Genomic DNA, 6000 nt, shown 5'->3' with positions numbered 1-6000 from the left:
CCGACTAAAACAAAAGGTATGTGTGGCCATGGGAGACCAATAGGTCAGGAAATAATGAGAGTCAGGGCAATTAGATAATAACATACCCTGAAAGAGTTGAAACAAGCTGAAATCACCATTTATAGATGCTTAGAATCCGTTGACAATGAAACCAATGCATATTAGCTCTCAAAGGACATTCTTTTCAGGATTACACATTGGCCTGGGACTTTTGGTTTAACTATGGCATAAAAGCACCGTAACACTTTTTTTTGCAAGTAACTTTGTGCATAGCTGATTTACACCGAACCATCAGTACATGCGAATTTCCTGCCAAAGCTCTCTGCTGCTCATTTACATAGCTCTGACCCCAATGCAAAAGAGCAGCTCACGCAAATTTTCTGCATTTACAGCAGTAATGCGCTGGTGTAGATTTATGCCCATATATTTAGGCTCAGTACGGCCTGAAGTCACCTGATTATTGGTGTAACTGAGATTTCTGGGGCTTCAGTGCAACTTTCTGTGATTTTTTAAAATTGAGACCTGTACTATACTTAGAATGATAGAATCTTACAGCACAGGAGGAGGCCATTCAGCCCATCGTGCCCGTGCCAGCTCTTTGACAGTGCTATCCATTTAGTACCACTCCCCTGCTGGAATGGCCTTCCCAGCCTGCATAATAATGGAAGTGGAAGAGGAGCAGCAGAGGCAAGAGGCTCTGAGCATGAGGGGCCATGGCAGAAGGCAGCAGCCAACTCACTATTATCTCCATTGGTGACACTGCATTTGCCCTTGTTTTACGTTCCCACAGGAAATTTGGATGTAAGTTCCCTTCGGCAAGTTCCACATAGAAACAGGCGTAAATGGAATTGAGGAAATTCCGGGCCATTCAAGTTATCCTAATACTCTTGGCACACATTTTTAGTTGCTTGGTCACTTGTTTTGTTTCAGTGGTGCCTTCCTTGGGGGCAAAGGGCACTTGTTTCCGTGACATTGGCACAAGCAAAGCGGAACCTAGTTATCCTGCATTTATATGCATTAATTCACTGTTTGGCCCATCATCAACCCAAACTATTAGAAATCTAACAAACATGCCCCATTTTTAGAGGGGCACAAACAATTAATACCCAAATCATACCAAAAAAGGAAAATTAGCAAATTAAACCATAACATTGTTGCTGGTGTCAACTATGCACTCCAGTCCCTGTGGTGCCCACCGGTCACGGAAGGCCTCAAGTATACCGGCGAACACCACATGCTCCTTCTCCAGGGCCACCTGGGCATGGAGAAGACCATGGAAGAGAGGCAGGCAGCCAAAGCGACCATTCCCATTGGCCGCATCCAACCTGGACCATCTGAATGGCCACCTTGGCCAGGCCCAGGAGCAGACCCACGAGGAGGTCTTCCGACTTGCCCTTCCTCCTCTGTGGCCAAAGATCAGGAACATGGGACTGAAGTGCAGACAGAAGTTGAGGAGCAGCCTCCTCAAATAGTGGAAGAGGGGCTGCAACCTCTCACCCCACGTATATATGAAACACCGACTCATCCAGGCCGCAGAAGCCACAGGGAGTCGGTGAGGTGACTTAAAAGCCTATTTTTTTTTTAAGTGTAATATATCAGCTTTATTCTCAGTAACAATACATACACACATACAGAGACGCTGGGAAAGAGCTGTTTTTCCTTTTGACTATCTCCCCACAGGGAGGTGCACCGTTCCCAGAGACACTGCAATACTGGGTCGATGCGTGGAGTGGACGGAGCAAACCCCTATTCCATCTCCCTGTTCCAAAAATCAATTTAATATATGGTCCCCAGATAGGGGATGTATCAGATATTAAACTGATAAGAACAGATTTTTTTTTTCCAAAAATATACTTTATTCATAAAATTTGCAGCAATACATACAACACAGTTGTCATATCTCATTCCAAATGTACACAATACAGATTATACAATTTGCAGGTTACATCAAGTACAGTTCAATGAACACATTGGACATAATTACAGTTCATGACACTCTATGGTGCCTCATTGCATCACAATCATTACAGGTACATTACAGATTCATTACAGGTACAATACATCGATTTGAGTTTTACATTCTGATCGAGGGGGTTTTTCCCTGATTTCAGCCCCTCGGTATACAGTGGCGGGAAGGCTCTAAATGGTTGCCTTTCCCCACAGGGCCTTTGCGGCGGCCGTACCCAGCCTCAGTGCGTCCCTGAGCACGTAGTCCTGGACCTTGGAATGTGCCAGTCTGCAACACTCGGTCGAGGACAGCTCCTTGCACTGGAAGACCAGCAAGTTTCGGGCAGACCAAAGGGCGTCTTTCACCGAGTTGATGGTCTTCCAGCAGCAGTTGATGTCCGTCTCGGTGTGCGTCCCCGGGAACAGCCCGTAGAGCACAGAATCCTGTGTTACGGAACTGCTCGGGACGAACCTGGACAGATACCACTGCGTCTCTCTCCAGACCTTCTTTGTAAAGGCACATTCCAGAAGGAGATGGGTGACGGTCTCGTCTCCACCGCAGCCTCCTCGGGGACAGTGTGCGGTGGTGCTGAGAGTCCGGGAGTGCATGAAGGATCTGACGGGAAGGGCCCTTCTCACCACCAGCCAAGCTAGGTCTTGGTGCTTGTTTGAAAGTTCTGGCAATGAGGCGTTCTGCCAAATGACATTGACAGTGAGCTCGGGGAACCAACCGACAGGATCCATCGTCTTCTTTTCCCGCAGGGTCTAGAGGATGTTACGTGCAGACCACTTACTGATCGCCTTGTGGTCAAAGGTGTTTTTCTGCACAAACTTTTCCACGAAGGACAGGTGGGGTGGAACGGTCCAACTGGATGGAGCGTTCCGTGGCAGCGTGGCCAGGCCCATCCTTCTCAACACCGGGGACAGGTAGAACCTCAGCACGTAGTGACACTTTGTGTTTGCGTACCGAGGGTCTACGCACAGCTTGATGCAGCCGCACACAAAGGTGGCCATCAGGATCTGGGCCACGTTGGGCACGCCTTTCCCCCCTCTCTCTGGAGATTTGTACATCGTGTCCCTGCGGACACGGTCCATTTTTGATCTCCAGATAAAGTGGAAGATGGCTCAGGTGACTGTCGCGGCGCAGGAGCGAGGTATGGGCCAGATCTGCGCCACGTACAGCAACACCGAGAGCACCTCGCACCTGATGACCAGGTTTTTGCTCACGATCGAGAGAGATAATAAGGGGAACAGATAGGGTGGATAGAAAGAAACTATTTCCGCTGGTTGGGGATTTTAGGAGTAGGGGGCACAGTCTAAAAATTAGAGCCAGACCTTTCAGGAGCGAGATTAGAAAACATTTCTACACACAAAGGGTTGTAGAAGTTTGGAACTCTCTTCCGCAAACGGCAATTGATACTAGCTCAATTGCTAAATTTAAATCTTAGATAGATAGCTTTTTGGCAACCAAAGGTATTAAGGGATATGGGCCAAAGGCAGGTACATGGAGTTAGATCACAGATCAGCCATGATCTTATCAAATGGCGGAGCAGGCACGAGGGGCTGAATGGCCTACTCCTGTTCCTATGTTCCTAGATCGTCGATCCCACAGTCCCAGTTTCTGCTTAACCTTGGCAATGCGCTCCTTCCAGTTTTTGGTGCACGCCCCTGCCCCCCCGAACCAGATCCCCAGCACCTTCAGGTAATCCGACCTGACGGTGAAGGGGACAAAGGATCGGTCGGTCCAGTTCCCAAAGAACATGGCCTCGCTCTTGCTACGATTTACCCTGGCCCCTGAGGCCAGTTCGAACTGGTCGCAGATGCTCATCAATCTCTGGACCGACAGCTGATCCGAGCAAAAGACGGCGACGTCGTCCATGTACAGGGAGGCCTTGACCTGAGTGCCTCCGCTGCCTGGGATCGTCACGCCTCTTATGCCCGCATCCCTCCTGATGGACTCGGCAAAGGGTTCGATGCAACACACGAACAAAACTGCGTTACTGATGTTTGTGTACAGCAGTTGAATCCAATTGCGAATTCCCTCCCCAAACCCCATTTTGGAGAGCACGTCCATCATGTACGTGTGGGATATTCTGTCAAAGGCCTTCTCCTGGTCCAGGCTGATCAGGCAGGTGTTCACCCCCCTGTCCTGTACGTAGGCGATCGTATCCCTGAGTAGCGCCAGGCTATCAGAGATCTTCCTGCCGGGTACGGTGCAGGTTTGATCGGGGTGGATCACCACCTCCAGGGCTGACTAGACCCAATTGGCGATGACCTTGGACAGAATTTTGTAGTCCACGTTAAGTAGTGAGATGGGTCGCCAATTTTTGATTTCTTCCCTCTCCCCTTTCTGCTTGTAGATGAGGGTGATGATGCCTTTCCTCGTGGAGTCTGATATGCTGCCTTCCAGAAGCATACCCCCGTACACTTGCAGCAGGTCTGGACCTATCCAGTCCCACAGAGCCAAGTACAACTCCACCGGTAAGCTGTCGCTTCCGGGAGTCTTACTCTTCTCAAAGGAACGGACGGCCTTTGTCAGTTCGTCCAGAGTTAGCGGGTGATCCAGACTCTCCCGCTTGCTGTCGTCTAGAATGTTGGCCAAGGGCTGCAGAAAACTACTGAGTTTATTTCAAATTGCTAACAAAGACACTGACTTTTGAACTGAAGTGATCTGGAGTTCAGTCATTGGTCTGAGCTGGCCGGAACCTGTTTGAATTAGTTCCGCTTCTAAGGGACAAAGGAGCTCTGATGAGACACCAGTCCTTATTTAGAAAAGGAGTAATGAGGTGATGCTACCTAACCCCTTGGAACAGAGCCAATCAGGGGATGACACCGACCACTCGAGGAACTTTAAGCCAACCGGAGAAGACAGCATCATTCAAAAAGACAGACTTGGGAATAAGACTGAAGAATTGCAGGCTTGGTGCCAGTTTGTGTGCGAGACTCCAGAGACTAACCATTGCGGAAGTGGGAGACCCTACGTCAGGGACGTAGAGACTACGACGAGAGAGAGAGAGAGAGAGAGAGAGAGAACGGAACGCCTGGCCAGCGTCAGATCTCCTTTCCGGGTAATATAATATCCTTTCTATTCTGTGACCACTCAGGGACTGTTAGTCAGAGAAACCTAGTGGGTGTGCGTTTAAATCCTAGTTTGGGTATAAAACTGTATAACCTGCTGTAAACTGCATGCCTATATCTAACCAGAGGTATAAGCGGTATGTACATGATCTAATAACATTAATAAAGCGAATTGAGAATTAAGAGAGAATTGACCGTCTCCTCTGTGTACTAAGCCAATAACCGTAACCGGTGACCTCCGGTCAACAAGAACCTCCATGATAGACGACAAGAAGGACTGGGAGGCCGCGCTGTCTGTGGGCTTCGCGTCATACAGTCCGGCATAAAAGGATTTGCAGATCCTCATTATGTCGGGCTGCGAGGACGTGACCGAACCGTCCTCTTCCTTCAGGCTGCTGATCAGAGAGCTCTCTCTCTGCACCTTTTGGAAGAAGAAATGCGAGCAAGTCTCGTCCTGCTCCACGGAGCGGACTCTGGACCGGAAGACGATCTTGGAGGCCTCGAAGGCAAAGAGCGAGGCTTGCTGGTCCTTCACCTCTCTGAGTTCCTCCCCGACATCGATCCCCATCGACTGCAGCAGAAGATTCTGCATGCTTTTCTGGAGTCGGGACGTTTCCCTCTGCCTCTCTCTCGCCTTCTGAACACCTTTGAGGATGAAGAACCTCTTGATGTTCACCTTGATGGCTTCCCACCAGTGCACTGGGGAATCAAAGAGGGGCTTTACGGTTCTCCAACCTTTGTAATCCCTCTTCAGTTCCTCAATGTTTCCCGGGGTCAACAGTTTCACGTTCAGCTTCCATGTCCCCCTGCCCACTCTCTGATCATCCTGTAGGTGACAGTTGGCCAGGAGGAGGCAGTGGTCAGAGAAGAACACCGGTGTGATCTTAGTGGATCAGACCTTGAGCTCCGGGGACACAAACAGGAAGTCTATCCTGGAACGGACGGACCCGTCTGGTCTGGACCAGGTGTATTGAC

General features: G+C 49.5%; 1 pseudogene; it reads right to left on the bottom strand.

Annotated features, from left to right (window-relative positions):
• Window positions 1-1679: 1679 nt before the first annotated feature.
• Window positions 1680-1852, bottom strand: LOC137328320 (U2 spliceosomal RNA; annotated as a pseudogene).
• Window positions 1853-6000: the final 4148 nt, after the last annotated feature.

The sequence above is a fragment of the Heptranchias perlo genome, chromosome 12, assembly GCF_035084215.1.
Source record: "Heptranchias perlo isolate sHepPer1 chromosome 12, sHepPer1.hap1, whole genome shotgun sequence".
NCBI lineage: Eukaryota > Metazoa > Chordata > Chondrichthyes > Hexanchiformes > Hexanchidae > Heptranchias > Heptranchias perlo.
Note: the sequence above shows the minus strand (reverse complement) of the source record. Positions and strands in the feature narration are given on the sequence as shown.